This window comes from Cupressus sempervirens, chromosome 1 (genome assembly GCF_028749045.1).
Source record: "Cupressus sempervirens isolate cs-2001-9-10 chromosome 1, ASM2874904v1, whole genome shotgun sequence".
NCBI classification, from domain to species: Eukaryota; Viridiplantae; Streptophyta; class Pinopsida; order Cupressales; family Cupressaceae; genus Cupressus; species Cupressus sempervirens.
Window position 1 is genome coordinate 650,864,190 of NC_143118.1, and position 25,746 is coordinate 650,889,935.

Here is a 25,746-nt window from a genome sequence, read left to right on the forward strand (position 1 = left end):
AGTATTACAAGCGATAGAATAGGGTGAGGGTTGAATCCCACCGAAACTGGAAACAAGCCAAATAGGGAAGATCTCTCACTTCCGAAATGCCGAATTCGCAATATAAAAAATTAATCCAAAATGCATACCTAATGACTACCTACAAACCATGCTTAAATACTCGTCGGGGAAAACTTTCCAAGGGTGTACAAATATAGCCGATGGCAACACAAACTATGGAAACAAAACACAAACGGGTCCGAGATATTAAATCAATCGGCCCATTAACAATAGTTTGATTAATGATTTATTTTATAACGAGAACATTACAAAATGTCAGAACACGTGAAGAAATCATAGTATTCCTTCTCATATGGTGCTCTTATCACTTGTATAGCATTTTACTTCATGATCGAGCTACAAGGATTCACAAGAAAGATTTGGTATACATAAGATCAGTCACCGCATAAACATACGCTTACGTGAAACACTTTCAAGATGCCATCTGGGAACCTCCTACATAGTGGCGTAGTAGGGTTTCATTAAGTCCCTTCAACATAAGATGCAAAATAGGGAATGTATCTATATCAACAACATTGTATTCCTTGACAAAAAAAAAATTCACCTTGATGGATGCAATTGAATACCACAACATCCGAGATCCCCAAATCATTGTATTAAGTAATAAATGCAAAGATCGACTCCTATGTGGCAACACCTCTTAGTATCACCCAAAATTTACATTAAGAGAATTTTTATCTTATCAAGAATCTATAGATAATGTGGAAGTACAAGGAGCATATGGACAAGAACCGGAAAAAACTTACGGGGAAGTGGGTTATCCCTAAGAAGGAACATAAGGAACAAAGTGCATCCACTCCAAAGAGTTCCATGAGACTTCATGTAGGAGCATTACCTACAAATGTATTCAATCTAAAGGGATTTCGAAAAGAGCTACACTACCATAAAGAGAGTCAATGATAGAAGAGTCCTTAAAGGCCATCTTGCAAATAAATGTGGAGAAGAAGAAAATAAATATAAAAAAGGAACAAAAAAAATGGATGAATATATGTCTTCCTGCTCTACATTCTCACACTTGAAAAGTTGATCTCTAGGAACATCTCTACGAAGGAAAATGGGGGTTGGGCTCCCCCTCTGCAAAATCATTGTAGTTGGAATAAAGTAACTATTATGTTTAGTACTTGTTAAAGCTAGTCGGGTTGGGTAGTTAGGTGGTGAGGAAACACATCAGTTGGTTTCCAACTAACCGACCCTTCTATAAATATCTGGAACATTGGTAATGTACTCATGTTGGTTTATGGTATTAATAAAGAAATCATTTCCTTGCCAACTGGTATTGTGGTGTGAATGGTATGTTTCAAGTTTTACTTCATATGTATCAATTTGACCATTCTGTGTACCTATGAAATTATATGATATTTCCACTCTACATTTTTGGCACCATCACCTAAGTCCGAACCTGAAGGTCGGCAGGATAGAGTAATGGGAAGGCCCTTTGTATCGCTCATCCAAGTAACAAATAGTGACAGGGAAGAGGAGGAAATAACCAGGGAAGATCAGTTGACGCGTGATTTGGTAATGGCCTAGGAAGTTGCAGTTGATCAGTACATACAAAGGGAAGCCCGTGAGAGAACGATCCTTGAAGGTATGGTACGCGACGAACTTTCGGTGCCACCAACAGTGTACGATCTCCTGGGAGAGATCCCATGCCTATTAGCATGAAATTTCTTACAAGTGGAAGAGGAAAGAGTTAAGACACGAAGGGAAAGGAGACAACAAGTACTACAACAATTTGCGGAAAGGAGGACGAGGGAGCGCGAAGAACATGAAGATCCAAAAAGGGAAACAAACATTAAAACGATTCATGCCCCTGATTCCAAGTATATATCCCAGGTGGGCATGGGGAGAAGAAACTGAGAAAGAAGTCGCCTTGAGGATACTACGTCTCCAGCAGCAGCAGGAGAGACGTCATAACTAGAAAGGAGGACGAGGGGATTCCATGAGAACCCAAGAAGGGTTGATCGAGCATACAATTGAAGGTATACCAAATTTGGTCATCTTAGAGACACCAACAAGAAAGTTGGGATACAAAAATCTAGAGACACCGACAGGGAGAGACTTCCGACAGGAGCAAAGTCAAGAAGAAGAGGATGACGAAAGCTCAGAGGAAGAAGGTAGCGATATGGATTCATCCTCCTCCGACTCACAAGAGGCATTGATCCGCCTGAGTCATCTGCAGGGGACTCCACAGGCGGTTACGTTTTTACCACCTACAGAGGGGCCACTTCCAACAGGAGTATCAAAACCTCCTGAGCTTTACCAGAAACCACCTAGTGATCCCAACAGAATTGAGGCAGTAGATAATTCCAATCCAAATCAAGCAAGGGTAAAGGAAGGAACAGGTGGCAGGGAACAAATTCCAACATGGGGGGCTTCCAGAATATTAGCTCCGAAGATGGCGCCACTTATCTTTCAGGAACAGCCCTCCCGTGCTAAAGTCATAGATTTGAGGTGCCAAACGAAGTGTGCCCATAAAGTGAAGTTACAAACACCTCTTGGCCCAAAAATAGTCCATCTGGTTGCTCTTGTGGTACAGCCAGTAGGAGGAGAGGAGAAAACCGAGAAAATTCACACCCAGGGTAGCATGACGACAATGGTTGGTACGGATGTAGCCAAGACAGATACCGTCCTGGAGGAAGTGGACAAGTTACTCGAGGAAGAAGGCATGGTGTCTTCACCCTTAGAGACAGAAGGTGAGCAGGTAGAGATACAAAGTGAGCGTGGAGAACCACCAGACACGGCCTCTTTTGCAGCCAAGGCCGAACTGTTCCTCACTGAGCTTCATGACATGGAGCATTCTACTAGGAAGATCGTGCAACAGGCCAGGGCTCAAAATCATGAAACTATCTTCACGGCAACAGAGGCGTTGGCTGCCTTTATGCAGACTGACTACCACACAGATTGTTGACTACTAGAACAAGGTGGCTATTCAGAAGACATGGCTATTACATGAACGAACAGCTCTATCATTTCCATGGGACAGGAACAATTGCCTCTCATAGAGGCGCTGACAGCAATGGAGGTTGCCTTTCGGGGAAACTTTCTGAAACTTCAAAAGGAAAAAAACCTAGCTAAAGCTTGGGGGCTAGAAAGAAAGAGTCTTCAACAGCAGTGGGCAGCAGAGAAAGTTGCTACGCAAGAAGCCTGGAACAAAGAAAAAGCTGAATTGGAGAACAAGGTTGCCACCGCAGAACCCAAAAAGATGGACGTATATGGGTATTGCAGAGCGTTCGGACAAAGCAGAAGACAACTGAGCGAGACCTGCAACAGCTAAGGGGAACTCCGAGCACAGGGATGTCCTCCCATCCTTCCTATTGAAGTCAAAGTTGTTTTTGTTGGTTTCATGTTCTACGGTCGTTTGGAAGATGACTTCTTTTTTTGGGGGGATAGATGTAGTTGGAATAAAGTAACTATTATGTTTAGTACTTATTAAAGCTAGTTGAAATGGGGAGTTAGGTGGTGAGGAAATGGGTCGGTTGGTTTCCAACTAACCAACCCTTCTATAAATATCTGAAACATTGGTAATGTACTCATGTTGGTTTATGGTATTAATAAAGAAATCATTTTCTTGCCTACTGGTATTGTGGTATGAATGGTATGTTTCAGGTTTTACTTCATATGTATCAATTTGACCATTCTGTGTACCAGAGAAATTATATGATATTTCCACTCTACAATCATGTGGAATATGGTTTGCAAATTGTAAGAAGCAGAAAATCACAAAAGGCAAAAAGGGTAGTGGGAGAATCCAGCGAATTGAAGAAAGAGCAAAATAATGCAGAAGTTTCTGATTTTTGGGCTAATCCCAATTACATCAAGAAACCCTAAAATCACATTTGGAGTGAATCATATAACACTATGTCAAAGGATCCCTCATCCTCCCCTTCACCTTCAAAAGAAACTTCGATCGAATGCTCAACCAAACCCCTCTACAATTAACCAATTTCAACCACTGCAAGAAAATATGGAGGGTTTCTTAAAACCAACCCCCAAGGAGAAGTATTTTCAAAAAAAAAAACCTCACATAAGGATTGGCAATTTGGCCCCTTATCTAATATCACCCTCCAAAAGCCCTAGCCATGGAAATGGTTCCAAATTATAGCCGAAGATGTCCTTGGAAATGCTACAACCAAAAGGCAATTTATGCTCATAAGAACCCTAAGCCTCATTCAAAATTAAGACATAAAAACTCATCGCAATAAAGGGCAATGGTTAACATTTGCAATGAATTCACAGATGGATTATGGGATTATTGTAAAACTCGTGGATTATTTGCCTAATGGTGTGGATATAGGTCACCTGTGGATGAAATTGTTGATTGATTTCAAGTCTTCTACCAGGATCAAGTAGGTATCAATATCTTGACTAAAGGATTTATGTTCATTGATTGCAAATGTATAGATCTAAAGAATAAAATTCTAAATAGGAAAAATCTATGTCATAAAGGTCATAGTTTTGAATTTATTAATTGGTATCTGAATTTTGACCCTTGTAATCTCAAACTAAAGGTTACTAGATGGATTAAGCTCTGTAATCTCCAAGTAGGGTTGATCGACAGCAAAATTTTGAGGGAGATAGGCAATCATTTGGGTGAGTTTGTAGGGATAGAAAAGGATTTCCTATCTTATTCTGATTTTATTCTCTTAGTACATATGGATATTAACAGGCAAAATCTCAAACCATTTGATCGTCAGACTAAAAATACATCATATAATATTAGGTCAGCATTCTATCATGGCCCTATTCATAATAAGATTATTAAAAAAAGTTACAAAGATCGCTGTCCAGAAAACTCCAATCCCGCAAACATTAGGGGTTAACATTAAATTCAATGAAAAAAAGGGAGGATTTATCATTGAATAGCAAAGGATTGATCCCTCATCCACACATTGGCATCAAAGAGGTAGTAGGGACAACTCTAGATACAGCCAGTCCCCACATATGGTACCATCCCTGCCTAAGATCAGTCCAAGCCCTATCATAAGCCAAAATGAAAATAAGATGAGCCATAGTAATGCTCCCCTCCTATAGAATGACAATGCTAGACCTACTCAAGATTTGGAAAAAGACCTAGCATCAATAGATAGAATCTATGAAGAGAATTATATTCATCTAAGGATAAGGATGGGTTGGAAATAGAGCAGGATGAACTGGTAGTTGAGGATGCCCAGTATGTCGACCCCCCCAAAGGAGGAAAGAATAGTTGACCCAGAGGTAGCAGGGGTCCTTGAGGGCATACCTAACACTTATAAGCCAGAAAAGAACCTAAAAGAAACTGAGACTAGCCCAGTTAATCACAGGAATTATATAGATAAAGTTGACAACACTGACTTAGAAGATTTCTGCAATGAGATCTTGGGAGGTATCTTTGAAGAATTTGACAAAGAAAGGAAGCAACTCATCACTAAAATTATAGAATTGGAAGCTCAAAAGAAAAGGCAAGAGGAGATGGAAGAAGACATAGATGCAAAACATAGGTTGGGAATTACTCCAACTGATTTCAGCAACACCCCAGATTGTGCTAAGAATAATAAGAAAAGGGGGAGGAAGTCGCTATCTCAACTGAGCAAGAAGGCTAGTTTGGCCTTTGTCCAAACTAAGATCACCACATTGTTTAATGTTGGGAAGGGGAAGGGTCATCCCATAGAACCATGAGGATTAATATTTGGAATGCTAGGTGCCTTAATGCCCCTAACAAGCAGTGGGTTCTAAAATGCTACATAACTATTACTAAACTTAATATCTTACTTATCCAAGAAACTAAACTTAATAAAGAAGAAGCAAAAGATCTAGAAAAGAATTTTGCCATTAGGGACTTGTTTGGAGTCCCCGCTGATGGGGCCTTTGGTGGCCTTGGAGTAATATGGGATCCCAGGGCTGTCACATTTTCAGTAACGTGCAGCAAAAAATCTGGATTGGTGGGAATTTAAAGAGTGTCGGAAGCAATATGTGTTTCATATTCATCAATGTCTATGTTCCTACTCCAAACAGGGGCAAAAGATTAGTATGAAAAGAGATAGAACACTTTATGGAGACTATACAAGACTAGATCTGCATAATAGGTGGTGATTTTAATGCCATCCTCAACTCCAAAGAAAAATGGGGAGGTTCAGTGAGACTATCCACAACAGCAAATGACTTTAAGGAATGGATTGATAAAAATAAACTAAGGGAAATTGAGACAGAGCAAGACAGACTTACTTGGAATAATAGAAGGTTGGGGTTCAATATATTGCAGAAAAAGATTGAAAGATTCCTATTTAGAGGCTACTGGGCTCAATTTCCTTACAATCTAAAGGTAAAGATCTTACCATACTCGAGCTCCGATCATTTTCCTGTCCAATTATGTAGCTCCAAGGATACCTAACCCAAATGAGGGCCCTTTAAATTCGAGCAAATGTAGCTCAAAGATGATAATCTCTTCAATCTAATAGAATAATGGTGGAATGAAATGGTAACAAGTTCTAAACTTTTTTGTCTAATATCCAAAATGAAAACTTTTAGAAGAAAATTACTCACTTAGAACAAATATAACATTGGTAATATCTTTTCAAGACAAAAATAATATTAGAAGATGAACTTGAAAAAGTTAACAGACTTGTCATTGCAAATGGCATGGACACAGGTCTGTATTTGAATGAGAAAAAGCTAATATCTGAATATGAAGACATATAATCAGAGAAAGAAATCTTTTGTCGTCAATGGTCAAGGGAAACTTGGCATGATGCAAGAGATAGGAACACAAAAAAAATTCACATCACTAAACTCCACAGAAATGTGAACAGAATTAGTAATCACTCTCTGATTGAAGAGCCACAACAAATAGAAAAGAAGCGATCCAGCATTTTGAAAACATTATAAGAAACTAGAATGGATCTAATCTGACCCATTAGCATGCTACACTGAAAAACATACAAAAGATTATATCTGAGGATCAAAATAAGACCCTGATAGCTAAGTTTTCCAAAACTAAGATTGAGCTAGGAGTTAAGAAGATGCCTCCTGATAATGCCCCATGTCCAGATGAAGTTGTGGAGGCACTAGAAGGGATTAGAAACTTCGGAAACCTCCTTAAAGAAATCAACAATATTTGAGGTTATTCCTTAAACGTCATCAAACCCAAGTATAGGGCTTAGTAATGTAATGTCCCCGTTTTTGGTAGGTCTACACAATTGATGGAGTTAGCTCATCATAGCGACTCTCGTGAGCTGACAGGGTTTTTTGAGGGTCACAGTTGTAGACTTACTATTTTTAGTAAGTCTATTTTTGGCAGTTGCTATTTTTGGCAGTGCAATGGGTGGCTTTGGCAGTTGGTTGTCACCTGCAGTAAATAAGGTTAATAATTACATGAGCTCTTATTTATTCAATAATTATTAAGTTGTATTATTATAATAATATTTATATTATTATAATAATGACATTAAGAGATATTTCTAAAAAGTATGTTGGAAAGTTTCAAGTGTTGAGTTCTTTTGGGAAACATTCACAATTTTTGGAGTGGATTTTTATAGGAAACTTTGGCCAACGAAAGATTATAAATGAGAGTTCATTTCATTGGAAAAAGCACTCTTGGATATTTTATTTGCTTTTGTTGCCTTTGTGGCTTTTCTGAGGTTCTGAATTTGGTTGCCCTTGCTGAGGCATAAGGGAAGCTGAGAAGTACTTTGAAGTTTGAATCACTGCTGAGGTAAAGTGATTCAATTTAATCTCCCTTACTGTTATTGTCTGTGGCTGGGAGGATTATTATTGTGGAGGAGATTACATTTCTGGGGTTTCAGAATTCTAAGATTTATTATCTGATTATTGACATTTTCTTTTGGTATTGCCGGAGGGTTTGAAGTCTGAATTGTTATTCCAATTCACTGCTGAAGTATAGTGAATTATGACTGGTTTTTTTCATCTGAGTCCTTTGTCTACCTCAAACTGAGTTCATTGTGGCTGAGGAGCGATAATTCTCCAAGGGAATTGGTAATTTATTACTTGTGTTTTATCCTTCACAATTAGCTGCACAATTGGCAACTCTTTTACTGTTCTGCCTGTGTCCGGGAGACAAATTGGTGAGTGAAAATTCTAGAAATCGATTGCACCGTATTTCTGCCTGTTGGTGCAATTTATCTACTGCATGATTGGTGAGCATTTTAATTTACATTTTTACAATGTCCGGTCCCTGATTCTGGCATCACAAATCTGTGCATACTTGAGCGATTGATATTTCTCATAGCTGGATGTTACTTCACAAATCTGGGCGGCAGCATTTGGTGTGTCAAATCTGCACACAAGGTCTGGTTTTTGCTATGTATTGGAATGGAACAATAGGGTGTTTCAGTCTGCAATTAAGGCTAGCTTTGGCATCTACACCTCTGCCAATTGGAAACGCTAATATCATGCGTCATTACCCAGTCTCAGCAAGTTCGAGTGTGGACAATTACTTCTGCGAAAATTGCAGTCTTTTCTTGGCTATGCATGTGAGCGATTTGAATGAGGAATTCATTCACATAGAGTATACAATCTGTTCAGGCATAAGAACTTCTAGGTTTCTTAATGCATTGGAATTTCATTTTGTTCCTACAGTAGTTTTGGTGGCAACAAACATTATCATTTGAGCATTCAATTGTGAGATTTATATTTTGCTAAATTGCAAGACAGTTCTGATATTTTTATGGTGGGAGTTATAGTATTTAAATTACAATATCTCATTTCATGACCAATTTGCTAAAACCAATCTGACTTGGTAATGGACTTTCTTCGCTGTTAGTTTTACTTGCATAATCAAAGACTTGAGTAGTTGCAGATTAAAAAAATCATATGCTGAATTGCTTGCCAATTGTTTGACGAAATGTCAAACTAATGATTAGTTGGTGAAATTGATGTTTGCTAAGGGTATAACTGGCTAGGGGTTTTTACAAGTAACCGTCATGCAAATGGTAAGGTTATCTCAGGCATCTATGTTAGAATAGGTCAAGATAACAAACAATTTAGAGCAGAAAGCATTTTAACCACTGCTGGATCACAGATGTAAATGACTTTGATTATGATAATGATGTGATTGTCAGCCAGAGCTGAAAGTTTGGCTTGATTGCTCCTATCGTGTTCCTCCCGTAGTGGAATTACACTAAAACCGAGAAGCATAAGAGATCGCATTCAAGAAGGAAGAGCTTGATAATTGCTACTATGAGACTAAGTTGGTAGGTGGAGATGTTTCTTCAAAAGAGGGAGTTTGACACTCCATTAGAGGCAACCTTGGATGAAAAGGTTAGGAAGTTGATGTAAGAACTCAAAACTCAGAGGGAGCAGCTAGAGGATATTCTTCAGTTGACTTTTGTAGATATTGGTTCAAAGGGAGTAGACCGTATCGAGATGATTTCTCGTGATCTGTAATGCTACACTAAAACAAAAATAATAAATAGGAAACCAAGAACAAGCATAATGAACGAAAGAATTTTTAATTTTATTTAATCAACATATTACAAGAACAAGAACAATGATTGAGCCACTCTCAATTCGTAAACCTCAAAATAGAAGAAGATATCATCCAAATAAATTTCCATAATGATGTTAACACATAAAGAGTTTAGTACAATAATGAAGTACGATATCATCCTTAAACGCCTATGTCCAACATATGAACCCTACAAGTAACAAATTCTGTTTCAAGAAGTAACTTCAAAAGTCATCCTTAGCTACTTGTTAATCAACTTGAAACACCTGAAAACACACAAAATGCAACACAACACAAAGAGGGCTCAGTACACACTGAGTTGAAAAGCATAGTCCACCTCCATACATGTTAGAATAAACATATACAAAACCATAATGCAGATATCTGAACCACATAACATAGTGCAATTCTAAAATTAATATGCAAGAAGTAACCATTTTCTTAACAATGCAAAATTAAACTCGCACTAAGAATAACCAGTAAATATATCATATATATATTGAGGTGTCATCACTATGGTGCTAAGATACTGCATCCATATATGGTAAGCTCATAGACAACACATAGTGGGATTCTCTATGGTACTCGTGAAATGACGTAATAGAGACTTGCCTTGTTCTCCGTACTTAACCTTACTGGTTTAAGTCATAGGTAAGGCCAATTATCTTTTGTATGTAATTAACCCACCCAATTCATCTTAAAATTATCACTGAATTAATTAATTGAATAGGATAATTTGATATTCAGCCACCTCGATATACGTTCATTACAGCTATTCTTAAAATACACATCAAACAGATATTCTAAGAATGTACATGTAACGAATAACAAGTCAGTTTTCACATGATATTACATTCTTCATCTTTTGAAAATCTCATCTTCTACTGCCAAATTCGAAAGTAAACTTAGATTATTTTAACAACAGAAATAAATACTACAATATTACAATCTCGTAAATATAACTAAACTGTTACATCAGTTTAATGATATTTACCAGTCGTAGTGCTATACTATTTATTCCTACTGTTATAATAAACTAACTTATCCTTCGAAATGACCTAAGATAATAAATCAAAATGAATATGATATTCTTGTTCAATATAAAATTCTCATCAAACATATATCATTAGTCCATCTTTTCCATTGAAAACAATTTCCAATTCAATAATGGATAGAAAAACATCATTAGAATAACAGATTCCAATTCATACACATAATTTTCATCTCAAAAGCATAATATAAATACCATTGGCATATATAAAATGCTTGAAAAACAAATCAAATAAAATCATGTCTAACAATTCCCTACAGCGTTCAGTTAACTAAATTTTTCGAACTTTGTTGATTTTTTTTTTTTAAACAAAAAGAACATAATCGATGATACCGAGTGTTCATACAAACTCATTTCCAAATTGCCAATTGCAAGTTCTGACCCATGGACAACACACTAACTATTTAGATTCTCTAAAATACTAATAGACAAGATGCAACACAAAATAACCTATTACCAGTTTACGCAACCTCATGTAACTGTTATAAAGGAATTTGAACCATACTACAACATTCAGACAGTGTATTGGCTGTTATTCTTGGAAATTTTCAAACATTTCAATAACCATAAAAGATGCTATGCTTATAAAATGTAAATTCAACATTGTTTTGGTTTCATACTAACTGTTCGACAAAATGCCTCTGCCCTCAACTACAGTCATGAGCCCGTAGTTTAAAGCAAACTCATGACTGAGGCCGAGCCACACACATATTTACTGCAAAATACCAAGTGAGCTTTGAGATATGAGCCCAAATACATATTTGTTATTTCACAACAGCCAGCAAGCTAACTGCTACAACCATGTGTTTCTCACAGGGCTCAACTCGGTGGAAAACACATGTTTGGGGCAAAGCCCAATTCAAACAACACTATCCATAATGATATCTCTTCTCTTCACATTCAAGTATGGATGCACATAGAGCCAAGCTCTGCATGAATCCATTCTTGAGTGTCAAGTACACAATATATAAAAAAAAACTGATAACCATTTGCAACATGCTAATCGATATCACAATGCAATTGCAAACAGAGAGAGAGTAGGGTAAGAAATTGCCCCTACGTGAATACAGAAGATGCAAAATGCTCAATACAATGCTCCTGCAATGAAGCTCGATGCCAAAGCCCCAAAAGCCAAGTCAAAATTGGTAACAATCTCCACACAGCTTACACATATAACTCGCAAATGACTTCACAATGGAGTGAAGTAGAAGAACCCAACAATGACAACAGATAGCTTCTGATGAGTAAGTCTATCGTGCTTAACCACATATGCAAGTTTCCCTTTCCAACAAAACCCTTCATTATGCCGATACCTCAGCAACAAGATCATAGATGTTAAACAAAACAGAGCAATGCAGCCAAGTTTCCGGCCCAAATTCTGCAAAAAACCCAACTCACAACAAGAAATGGCCAACCAAACCTTAAGTGCCATAATTCCTCATAAACAAGCATTCAATACACATCAGGTATCACAGAGTCATGTATTCGGCAGTGCCAAAACCACCGCCATGAATTTGGCTTTCAAAACAATGAATATTTTCCCTCTTTCATGGCATTCGATACCCATTTAGGGTTGCATGTCATTTAAGAATATATTAAACCCCTCTTTCATAACATATGCATAATCTATACCAACTACGGGTTATTAAACCTTTAAAAACAAAATGCATATAAGTTATGTAATCAAAACCAACCTAAGGTTTTTATGAAATAAAGAGTATCTAAACCCTTCACATCATATGTCTATATGCTATACGGAAAACAAATCTAATGCAATAATTTCATCCCTTCTCAATCACGTATATGAAAATACAATGACAAGTTCCAAATACATACAGCATATTAACATACAAATGTATTTGCAATGTCAAGTTAACATACAATATATAATAGAATGCAGTTTACAATGAGTTTGAAACATAATAAACATAATCGATACCCAATCAACATGCAATTATTTATATGCCAATTTCAAATCATAAAATCCTAAATCACCTTCACTGCTAATAAAATAGTTCTAAATAGAAAATACGTTCAGCTTAAGTCTCGTGTTCCAAAGGACAATAATATAACCAAGTTCTACAGAAATAAAAACATAACAACTAAAAGGAACTTATAACAACAAAGTCCTAATATGCAGAAAAACCGAAGTAGTGGTCAGGCATGACATGATCAGGAAATTGTAGTAGTCAATGAACTATCATTCATGAGATGAATTTCCATACATGTAAATTGGAAGGCCTTTATACTGACACTGAGTTCCTGATATTCCTCAATAACTGGATTCTTGGTGAGCTCGGAATTCAGCAAGAGTGATGCAGACTCCAACCTTGTGTTTCATGACAAAACAAAGCATGTGGAGATCAAATATCACAATATTAGAGATATGGTGCAAAAGAATGTTATTCAATTGAGGTACATCAGCATTGAAGAACATACGGAGGATATTCTTACCAAGCCTCTTGCCAAAGTGAAGTTTGTATATTTTCGAGACAAGCTTGGAGCTGTAGAGAATGAATCCCTCGCTGAGCGGGAATCTCAGCATTGGTGATTTCTTGAAATGTACTATAGTGTATTTTTTCTTTGCGATGGAGAAATTTGAGATGTCAACCCTCATAGTGCATTTTTCTCTGAGTAGTGCATTTTTCTTTGAGACACAGTTATTTGAGGTGTTAGCGCTCATAGCGCATTTTTCTTTGAGACGAAGAAATTTGAGTTTTTAGCCCTCATAGTGCATTTTTCTCTGAGATGGAGAAATTTGAAGTGTCAGTCCTCATATTTTTTCTTTGAGAGAAAAAAATTTGAAGTGTCAACCCTCATAGTACACTTTTCTCTGAGACGGAGATATTTGAGGAGTTAGTCCTTGTAATGCATTCTTCTCTTTGAGAGAGAAGTCGGAGGTGAAAGCCCTTGTTTTGTCCTCTGGAAGTAGCCACGGTGGATCCACCCTCTAGGAGTAACCATGGTGAACATCATGTTGAGTGAATTCGTGGTGAGCACTTGAGTACATTTGTATTTTCATTCATGGGAATAGCCATGATGGACCACCCTCTGGAGTAACCATGGTGGATATCACTTCATAACTCGGATCTTGAGAAGGATTCCTCTTTGGCTAAGAGGGAAAGTTAATGATATTGTAGCTATGGTCAAATTTCTTCAGGCTAACATAAATAACATAAAGATATTGATAATATAATTATTATTATTATTCATAATATAATTATTATATTAATAATATAATTATTTAAGCACTATAGTTAATATAATTATATTGATCATATAATTATTATATTTATTGATATGATATTTTATATTGATTATACAATGAATTAATACATAATTAAATATAAGAGATAATTATTATAAAAATATAATTATTGTAATATAGTTAATAGGATGTGGTGACCCTTGGTAAAGGGGCACCATCGATAAGTATAAAAGTGGTATAAATCTTCCTCTCCCATCATCCAATACACATATAATATGCATTAATGAGAAGAAGCGGTGCTCGGGGGAAACAATCAAGTATTGTCTATGGTTCAGAGGGCAACTCATTGCCTATGGTTAAACGAGCACCAAAAAAACAACAAAGAAAGGGTAATATGCTAAATTGGCAACTCAATTCCTTATTATCCATAGCCTTTGACCTCATAGCATCGTTCAAAAAATGTACTTTTAACCATATATATCGAGTAGGAAATGTCAAAGTCGATAAGTTGGCTAATAAAGGTATTGATGGTATTTGTTTGATAAACATATGCAACTCATAAACTCCTTGGGAGCTTATAAGTATTCATCTACCGACTGGTAAGTTACTCATCATACCCACACAAGTACGGCAAGTGATACATAATTATATATATCACGTTAAATTTTAAATATATATAAAAGTATTTTCTGCCCTATATCTATATTCATTTTTATATTTTCCCACTTCACTACATACATATCAAAATACATAGATACAATTGTGTATGTCTGAAGAGTTCTACAAAAAATGCAAACAAAATCCCTGAGATCATTAACAATGGTGGTTGTGATATGAAGGGTAAAAGGATCATGATTTAAGACTAGCCATTTTTCTTACTTATTAGGCCTTCTGGAGAGCCTTGTTTTTGGTTTTGATAGTATGTTCATCAACTACTTGAATTTATTGTTGTTTGGACTCTATAGGTTTTCTCACTCTAATGAATCTCAATGAACTTATGTTGGTTGTATATATTCGGGTTGGCTTTCCCTTTTGAAAACTTCAATAAACTTTTGCTTGTTGTATATGGATGCTTAGCGTGTAAATAGAGTCTATATGACATTTCTCTAAATGGTATCCTTTTGTAGATTTTGTATTTTGTAATGAATGTAGCTGTTGTTTCATCTTTCAATACATATTCGTATATATTTCTATACTCTCACTTAGATATATATAGAAATATATATATCTATATATGTGTGTGTGTGATGTCCCCATCCCAAAGTTTGATAATAGATAATTTTATTAAATTACAAAAGAAATATTTTATAAAATAAATAATTTAATACTTGAATAAAATATTATTATATAAACCAATAGATTAAATGACAAACAAAGATTGTCGTTATTATAATTTATATATATGATTATCAATTATTGAAATGATAAGGGTACTGTATGAATAGATAAGTAATAAATAAATAGACAAATAAACTATAATATAAAATAATTATACAATAAACAGTAAATAACGTGAAGTATAGAAGCAATAACAATAAGCATATACTAAGCCAATTGTCTAATGGCTGTGATTATACAAAATCTGTTTTGTTTAAGAAGAGTCACAACCCATACCAAAGGGTAGACAAACCATATATAATACAAATCAATTTCATTCTCTAAGTACCGAAGAGGAGAGTTTCATTATAATTAAGAAGGATCATAAAAATGAATTCATATTATCAATACTTAGAAAATAATTAAAATATATCTAATTGCTTGTGAGTATCGGTAACAAGAAGTAGTATGTTGTAATTTATCAATGCATCAATACTAATTTATAGAACAATATAACGGAATGCTATTAAGAACATGGGACCCATACATGGTCTTGCATATACAAAAATAATAATAAACTCAAAATTATTTGTATATATATTTATGTGTTTTAATAAATATATTTAAAAATATTAATATATATTATTATTATAACAATTAAAATGATATACTTATTATTATTGATAATCAAAGTTATAAATATAAACTCAGATCCAATTACTATTTGGCTAAGAAGGGAAGATTAAAGACTCGCCAACGAGGGGCTTGTATAAATCCAAGCAACGTATCTTTGTCCCAAGATAGGGTGGGGATCAGCGACTCTGAGTGCCTTGCAGAAAAAAGTCCCAAGAAAGGCTAAGGGCTTGAATCTTAAACTTTTAGGGAATCCATTGCAAGTTGTTATCTAGGTAACTTGGATAGTACCGACTCCTTCCATCATTAAACTGGAATAGTAATAAGGAAAGCATGAGTGATAATTATTTGAACACATAACTTAAATCCAATAGACTGAAAGATTATTCCTATCAGGGGACATTACAAACCAAACCTAGTTGGGAAATTTAGGCTAAATTAAGTAAGGTCCGAACAAGGAGCATTACAAGTAGTATCAAAGCATGATCCTGTCATCTTGCAGGGTAAAAGATGGAACAAGGAACGATTCTAGTCAATAAGAAGGAAACAAACAATGTGTGAATTATGTGTATGCTTTGTGTCTTCATCCATTAAGTGTATTCTACTTCGTATCTTCATGCATTAATGTGTATTCTTTGTGTGTACTTCGTGTCTTCATGCATTAAGGTATATTCTTCATGTATGCTTTGTGGCTTCGTATATTCATATATTTTTATTTTCAAACGAATGTTTCAAGTGCGATTCTATATCTAATTGACCCAGAACAACAAGACTCAAAGATATCAATTTATAGATTAACATCAAAGTGAAAGACTCGTACAAGATTAACATTGTTTTAGGGGAAGCGATTTTGGGGAGGGTGGGACTGTAATGTCTCCATCATAAAGTTTAATAATAAATAATTTTATTAAATCACAAAAGAAATATTTTATAAAATAAATAATATAATAGTTGAATAAAATATTATTATATAAACCAATAAATTAAATGACAAACAAAGATTGTCATTATTATAAATATAATAAACTTAATATGATTATCTATTATTAAAATATTATCAAAATAATAACGGTACTGTATGAATAGATAAGCAATAAATAAAATAAATAAATAAACACAAATTATTTATAAAATGATTATACAATAAATAGCAATCACATAAGTATAGAAACAATAGCAATAAACATAAACTAAACTAATTGTCTAACCGCTGTGATTATACAAAATCTGATTTGTTTAAGAAGAGTCACAACCCATCCCAAAGGATCTGTTGGGTGGATATTTTGCAACCGACAATTTTGGGTAAAAATCCAATCGCAAAATAGGATGACCAGCCAAAGCGTGTGAGATAGAGTCTCTCCTACCTTAAAGGGAAGGCTCCCCATTCTCACCGTTCCTTGGATCAACTCAAGGTAAGCAAGAAGTTGAGAGATTTTATAAAATGGGTGTTACCAATATCCTTTCTTCTTATCTTTCAAGAAAGAATCCACTTACTCGTGGAGCGAGTAATGGGCAGGGTGAATCTCTAACTACACTTCTATCAAAAGCTAGAAACAGTGATACCGATAAACTTTTACTAACTCAAAGGCTAGCTAAGATGTACCAGTTTGGCTCTAAGTCCGGTCGTACTTCTATATGGAAAAACTTTACAATTAGGGCACAAAGACTCCTAAAAGTGAAAATAACTTAACTATTTTGTGAATTTAAGAAATAAGTATAAGCTACAGAGAAAGCTTTTAGCTACATATTTCCACAACCGCTCCCAGTCAAAACTTCGGCTCCGATTGCTTCTTAAATCACTATGCTCTTTTATTGAACACACAATAATAACATGAATCAAGACAATAGGCACAAATTACAGTCAAAGCTTCTAATTTGCTCTATCACAATTGCTTCCAGTCAAAGCTTCAAATCCAATTGCTTCTTTTATTCACTTTTCTCCCAAATTCATACTACAAAATCAAAGTTATGCTTGCACAAATGTGGTAGAGCTTTCTTGCATACAAAAAAAGATGATTTTTACAATGAGGGGGCACTCCTTTATATAGGCACAGGAGTTGAGAAAAAGGTGGAGGAAAAAGTGGGAGCAACTCAACCAACTTTGACCAAGTCTAACTACAGAAGAAAATAAAGGGTTACATGCAACTGCACATGCAACTTGCATTACATCTTTTTACATATGTGTAACTCGCATTACATGTAATTACACTTTTTCATGTAATGCATCTTCTCCAACTACAAACATGAAAGAAGAAGAAGACGGAAGAGAGTTGAAACAATCCTAAAGGACCTTGTACTTGACGATGCAATCCCGGATGATCACAGGATCAAAAGTTCCTGTACTTTGTACTACTACATTCATGTTGATAACCATGATGTCGCGTCTCTTGATAACCTCATGTGATTAAACTTTTCTCATTCAAGTTGTTGTGAATTCTCCTTTGTAGATTTGCACAAACTAGAGTCTCTAACACTTTGAAAACCTTCTGACGATGTCCAAATGTAAACTCAGAATAACTTTCCATCAGCATCTTTAACCTCTTCTTTTTTTCTTTTTTTTTGGCTATAAAGTGCTTGACACATGGGAATGCATGCAAATGGAGATTGTTGATTTCCAAAATGTGACTTGGGCTTTCAAGATGTCATTGCACGAAAAATGGATTACATGTAAATGCAACATGTAACAAAGGATAAAGGATGAGATGGAAAGCATGGAAAGATGCGGAAACATGGGAAAGCATGTATTTGCTCATGGAGGTACGAATGCATATGGAGAGGTAAAAATGAACTTTATAGATGCCTTTGAGGAAAAGTAAGGTCAAAGTACACAGGAAAACATGCACATGACATCTTTTTGACTTTTCAAAAAGTGACTTTTAATCAAAATCGGACCTTTTAGATGCAATTACACGTATGGCATTTCGTGTAATAGTGTTGTGCAAATGGAAGCGAAAAATAAGATGGATGAAGATGGAAGCGGAAAATGCGATTACATGCGTGTGCGGATGGCGAATGAAGTGAAAAACTTGTAATCACATTTGTCAGATGAGATGTGAGATGTAATGACATGGAAATGGAATGTGAAAAATGATAATGCTTTCACATGTAATGAAGGAAAAACAAGTTTTTGGGAAAAAACTTGCAATTTCTCCAAATGGAAAGACATCAGAATGAAGAAGAAATTCATATTTAAAGGAAAAAAGCACATTCTAAGGCAAAGATTTTTACAAATGGCATACATTCAACGATTTCATGCATAAAATTAGCAAGGATAAGCATGAATTAAAATGCAAGAAAGAAGAGGTCCACTTACATGAAAAATATGTGCCAAAAATGAAGGAAAAGATGCTCGTTGTTTGAAATCTTCTTCTAAAATGGTGAGAACTTTTCAAATCTTCAAAATTCGAATTATGAAGGGCAGCAAACAAGGAGATTAGTTAGCAAAATGCCAAAACGTGCCCTAGATTGGCTCCTCCTTGCAACGTTTTAAAGATTGCATGTTCTTGGGAATTTTTTGCCAAAACAAGCAAAAAACGTAATCTTCCAAGTAAAAAGTTGTGATGATTTAACACCAAAATAATGATCCTCAAGCAATAATCACCTAATGAGGTAAAAACGACTTAATTCCATACAAAAAAGGTGATCAAACTTGGCAGATTTATGGAGTATTATGCAAACTCGTGCCCTAGATTGAGAGTTTCAAACACGTTTTTGAGTGCAATAAATTAATTTTTGATGAGGGCAAAATGATCACCTCTTCAAAACGTTTTGAATGCAACTGATTTCATCCAAATCCATGGAGAAAATCAAAAGTTATGATCAAAATAGGAGGTTTTTGGAGCAAGAACATGTTTTCTTCACACAATAGGACATTTTTATGTTCATTACATATTTTAAAAATGTTTGAAGACAAAATAGGACCTTTTAGAGTCCATTGCATGTTTTAAATATGTCTTGATATATAATCTCACTTTTTGAGACTCATTGCATATTTTAAAATGTGTAAGACTCTAAAATCTCACTTTTTGGAGTCACTTACATATTTTAAAATGTCTCACATTTTTTATGCACAAGCATAAAAACTCAACTTTTCATGTGATTGCATCAATAAGGTCCACTTTTACAAGCATTTGATGTAATGACATGAAAAAAGTCTTCAAAATGAGTTTTTATATGCATTAGCATGAAAAGTTTCCACTTTTTATAATTTTTTACATGCATATGCACATAAAATGTCCACTTTAAGGCTTTTAAGTTATGCATTTCACTTATTTTTATAAAAATGTCAACAATATGGGTCAAAAAAAATATTTATGCATTATATTAATCAATATAAGTCATAAACATTAAATTAAAGTGACATTTATATAAGTATTTGATTTAAAAATCAAAAATTTAAAAAGTAACTATATAGTTCTATAGTCACTTTAAATGAAAAATTAAAAAGTAACTCTACTTAAAATTATAACATAAAGTGCACTATAGTCACTTTAAGTTATAAATTTAAATGAAAGGTAACTTCAAAACATAACAAAAAGTGAGTAAATGTTATATTTTTGAAAAAGCAAATGTCAAAATGAAAATATAACATCATTTTTTTTAATTCGTGTTGTTGCACCTAAAATGTCCACTTTTGAGGCACTAAAATGACCATATCTCTTGACTGACAACTCCGATCGACCTCTAGGTTAGACCGAATTGAAGGGAAAATCAAAGGGCACGACATGAGCAAATCCAAAGGACCAAAAACAAGCAAACAAAAACTCAAAATCAAAGAACGGACTGTGAAGGCTTCAAAAATCAAGCAAAGGCTCAACAGAAAGCAAAACGAAAAAAACTTGATGAAGGCCTTCAGTAAAATAATTTGATATTTAAATTGAAATGAATCAATCAATCAATATTAAACAATTAAATATCAAATTCAAGCTTAGAGAAACACGAAACTAGCTTGAGAAAGTTTCATGTTGTTACCTACATTTTGTGGTGACAAAATACAGGACAACAGGATCCACATACCATATATAATAGAAATCAATTTCATTCTCAAAGTACCGAGGAGGAGAAAGGAATTAGAACATATTTTAAGTATCAGTAACAGCAAGTAGTATGTTGCAACTTATCTATGCATCAATACTAATTTACAGAATAGTATAACAAAATGCTATTAAAAATAGGGGACCCATAAATGGTCTTGCATAAACAAAAATAATAATAAACTCAAATATGTGTGTGTGTTTAAATAAATATATATTATTATAATAACAATTAAAATGATATATGTGTTGTTATCGATAATCAAGATTTTAAATATAAACTCAGATCCAATTACTATTTGGTTAAGAAAGGAAAATGAAGTCTCACCAACGAGGGGCTTCTATAAATTCAAGCAACGGATCTTTGTCCCAAGATAGGGCAGGGATTAGCAACTCTGACCACCTTGCAGCCAAAGTCCCAAGAAAGACTAAGGGCTTGGATCTGTAAACTTTTAGAGACTTCATTGTAAGTTGGTATCTAGACAACTTGGATAACTTGGGCTTCTTCCGTCATTGAGCTGGAATAGTAATAGGGTAAGCATGAATGATAATAATTTGAATAGATAATTTAAATCTAATAGATTGAATGATTATTCCTATCACGGGATATTACAAACCAAACACTTATTGGGAAATTTAGGGTAAAGTAAGGTCCCAACGGGGGACATTACGATATATACACTGATCTAGATATATCACTATATGTATGGAAAAATAAATACATATGTATTCAGATAAATGCCTATATGTAAATGTGTGTGTGTATTAATTACAATTAAATGGTTATAATAATCAATGCTTTCCTGGAATAATATAAACTATTAACTTATTAAGGATATATGATAAATTTTTTGTCTGACATAATTTCATTAATTAGGAATGTTTAATTTCTACATTAATGCTTACCAAGGGCTTCTCTGCTGGTTTTCTTTCCGTGGTCTTTTCTTGCATAAGTTGGTTTTGTAAGGCTGTCCTTGAAAATGATCTTCCTGGGCAGTAAGCCTTTTCTAAGTATTATTTAATTTTATTTCAAACAAATGGTTAAAACCAATCTGAACCTTAGTTTTGCTGCTTATTATCTTCTTCGAATTACTTAGCTTGAGATTTAATAAGCCATTGACAATAATTAGAAACATGATATTGGTTGTGAATGGCTTTTTCTGGGAAGGGTATGGTATATATGTTAAATCTCATTTTCTATTAGTTGGCAGATTTGGGATATGAGTAATTAGCCTTGCTGATCGGATATGGTGTAGAGGTAATTTGTACTGTCGCTCTCAACATTTTTCTAGATCAGCGTTGTTAGTATGATATTGGTGTGCAAGGCGTGTGGTGTTTTGGGTTTACTGATTTCGATTCTACTATTACATTTGCTTTAAATTGCATAGCTTAAGCTTCAAATTAGCCACTGGCAGTCATTAGAAACAAGGTATTGGTTGGAATGGCTATGTCTTGTAAGGCTGTGGTATACATGTTGAATCTCATTCTTCACTACTAGCTAGATTTGGTTTTTGAGTAATTGAGTCTAACTGATCGGGTATGGGGCAAGAGGTAATTTACAATGTCAGTCTCGGCTTCTTCCAATTTGTTATTATCATAATGATGCAGGTAGGCAAGTTGTATGGTGTTTTGTGTTGTTTAACATTGTAACAGGCTCTACAAGATAGGCAGAAAAAACCCATACGGAATTGGATGGAAAGAGTTGAATACTGCAAAGATTAAGAAGGGCAACGTATCAGAGATTGTATCTTAAATGATGAATCATTATCAATATATGAGGTTTCTTGTAAATTATGTAAAGTAAAAAGCGAAGAAAGTAAGTAAAACTGTACTCTTCTCTGGAGAATCACAAAAAATTGTAATACAAAGCCAGTATAAGAGAGGCTTTGATTGTATTGTAAAGAAGATAGATAAAACAATCTCCACCCTGTAATTGTTAGATGCAGGATTTGGAAACTGATGGTATTCCAAACTTTTAATAAGTTCTGCGTCCTGTCGGAGGTTTTCTTTACTCAGTTCTTTCCTCCCAGTGCCCACACCAAACTGAGTTGTAAAATTTTATATTTTTTCAATAATAAAATATTGACGACAACCTATTACCCATCAAAAACAAAACGTAGAAAAGGCACACAAGGACCTCTCACGCTGAAATGAACAAATAGAAACGTTGGTGAATGAAGATCAATTTTACAATGGCTATTTCAGAAGGAGAAAATGTAAAAAACATTTGAAATTTATATTATACTGCAACACCTAATAAGGTAACCACCGAGGGCACACTAGTCCGATACATGGTGGCTTCCAACATCACGTTGGGGGATCTTATGAATAGACTTAATCAAATATCTGTTTCGGATTTAAGCCCAATGTTTCATCTTACCGAGTAATTTTGTCAAACAATTCGCATTCATTCCTTGAAAGGTTTCAAACTGAAATATTAAACAAGTTTATGATTTGTTCACCAGGTTTTCTTTCAATGTTTTGATGTTCTTGTTTTGAGGAATTAGAGCTATGATTTTTCCTGAATGCCCAACAAATATGTATAGATATAGCAAAATGTACGGAAACTATAAATAAAGATTCCCTTCATTAAGTTTTATGTGCACAATGCAGATTTAAAGCTGGAATCTCTGACCATATTTAACATCAATAAAGTTGCCTAGATCTTAGCTTCCAGCAATGTTAAAGAGGACAACAAATACAATAACCAACAGCAGCAGAAAATATGAAGTTTGTATCTAACCGAAGACCACGCAACAACAAGCAGTCCAGAGCTGAAAAAGTCTCAGGAAATTGCAATGAATAATATTTGCTGTATACAGAAGGTATATTTATTCTGTACCTTTATCAACACCCAGCTCATAACTCTGTCTTCAAAGGATCTAATAAATCATCATTCCTTTCAGAATGAACCACCAGCAAGGTCCACGAATTCCCTTTATTCTTTATGCCAAACCTTGTCTTCAAGTAAGATGGACTCTCACGTGCTAGGAGCATGAGTTCACTCCAGAAAGTAAGGGGCCGCTTAAATCTCACGACCTGTCAGGGAATTCCACGTCTGAAAAAAGAGGAAGATGGCAGCCCTAGATGTAAAATTCTTTCTTAGTCGACCCCACCAAGTCTATACAGCAAGCAAAACTTGCCGATCTTTTCTTCATACGTCAAAACGAAGATTGCAAACACCAGCGGTTGATATCAGGTCTGGAATTGTCACCCCTCTCTGTGATAGGAGAATTTTATGACCGGAACGGTCATTTCAATATCCTTCATTAGATGTTTTCAAAAAAATTAGTAACAACACATTTATATATAATTCTTTATAAAAATTAAATTACTTTTCAAAAAATTATATAAAATTGTCTATTAATAAAATAGTTTAAAATAATTTAGTTGTTGGTTTTAAAATTTTGTAGAGAAGTACTATTTTATATATATTATGAGTTATGGAAATTTCATATTATTAAAGTATTTTAATAGAATTTGTTTTATAAATATTATAGATTATTCATTTAAGAATATTAAACTTAAAAGTTTATTTGAGTTTCTTATGAGGAGCCACACTAGAAACAATAATTGGAGAATCAAGAGTCACAACTTAAAATCTACATTTTGCATCGAGACAATGGAAGACCAAGAGTCACTTATTAGAATTCCACATAGATGTTCCTCTTGGGATTCAAACCTGAGTCTCCACAATGAGAATGCATTGCTTCAACCAAGCTAAACCCCTTGGACGAGAAATTATAATTTTTATTTGTCTTTGATTTTTCCCACAAATCTTGTTTGAAAAATATGGCCATGGTGAATACAAGGCAATGGTTGACTGTCACTATAGGGCCTCAATGGTCAAATTCTTCTGGACAAGGGTGATGGGTGGGTGGTTATTGTCAACAATGAAATGTAGGTTTAGGTAGTTGTTTGGCAAGGATAGGGCTTCTTGGATTGGGGACAAGTGGGCCTTCAATAGAATAAATTATAAATAATTTAGGTTAGAGAAGGATGATTTATAGGAGAGTGTAATGAGAGATTATGGTCAAGGGGTGAGGCCGACTACAAAGAAAAAAGGGAATGGAAGGGGATAGGAGAAAAAACTACCAGGGTCAAATTCAATGGTGGGTTGTCTCCAAGATGAAAAGATTTTAGCTTTAAACATATTGAACAAGAGTTTTGGAGGGCAAATGAGGTGCAGAATGCAATGGATGGACCTCAAAAGGTGGGTGATAATTTTTTGCATGTTATAGCTTTCTCTCTCCTTATCAATGATAAGAATTATCTTCAATCACCATTTACCTTTGAGGAAAGAGCTTTCTTTATAAAATATAAGGCAATGGTGTGAGGAAGTGTCGAGAAGTGGTTGCACTTCAAAAACTATGAAAAATGGTTTCAATATGGTAATCATGTTGTTGGAGTAGGACAAGGAATAGGTCTTCAAGGGTGGCCCTTATTTTCTCGATAGGAAGGGAATTTATATCAAAGTTTGTACTAGTTACAGTTTTTTATGCTTCAAAGGAAAAGGTGATGGAAATGTCGGTTTGGGTAAATATCCATAATTTTCCACAAGAATACTGAGGGAGGAGACTTTAAAATGAATAGGAGATCACTTATGAATATATTTTCTATCAAAGGAAGTGATTGATAAGGTGTACCTTTCGGTTCTCCCAAGGATACTAGTCAAAATGTGAGAATGTTTGCAAGCTCCAAATAACATGATGATGGGATCAGAGAAAGGGGATTGGAAACAATGCATAATAGTTGATAAAGGAGGGGCGACAAGGGTGGCTACAAATTCGAAGGAGATGAAAAGGATAAGGGTAAAGGTTTGGAGTCAAACCAACTTTTTGATGAGATCTAATGTTACATGGGAAGGGCTAAAGAACCTGGTCTAGGTGAAGACATCTTGAGGTCAAGCAACTTCTATTGTAATACTATTGGGTCCCAGGCTTGGGAGGAAGATGGGTTGGGGGTGATTTTAAACACCCTACCTTGTGAAAGTTGTGGAGGTATG

At 34.9% G+C, this 25,746-nt stretch overlaps 1 protein-coding gene across 3 annotated transcripts in view; it reads right to left on the minus strand.

Annotated features, from left to right (window-relative positions):
- Window positions 1–24,022, minus strand: part of LOC149579581 (putative CDP-diacylglycerol--inositol 3-phosphatidyltransferase 2) — a 170,077-nt gene extending 146,055 nt beyond the window's left edge. The window contains exon 1 of one of the 3 annotated variants that reach the window (XM_089786007.1): window positions 23,584–24,022. The gene's annotated coding sequence lies outside the window, so the exon portion shown is untranslated. Of the gene's footprint in view, window positions 1–23,484 lie in introns of all 3 variants that reach the window. The other 2 variants (XM_089786015.1, XM_089786014.1) reach the window with 2 other exon arrangements.
- Between the last annotated feature and the right edge of the window lie 1,724 nt (window positions 24,023–25,746).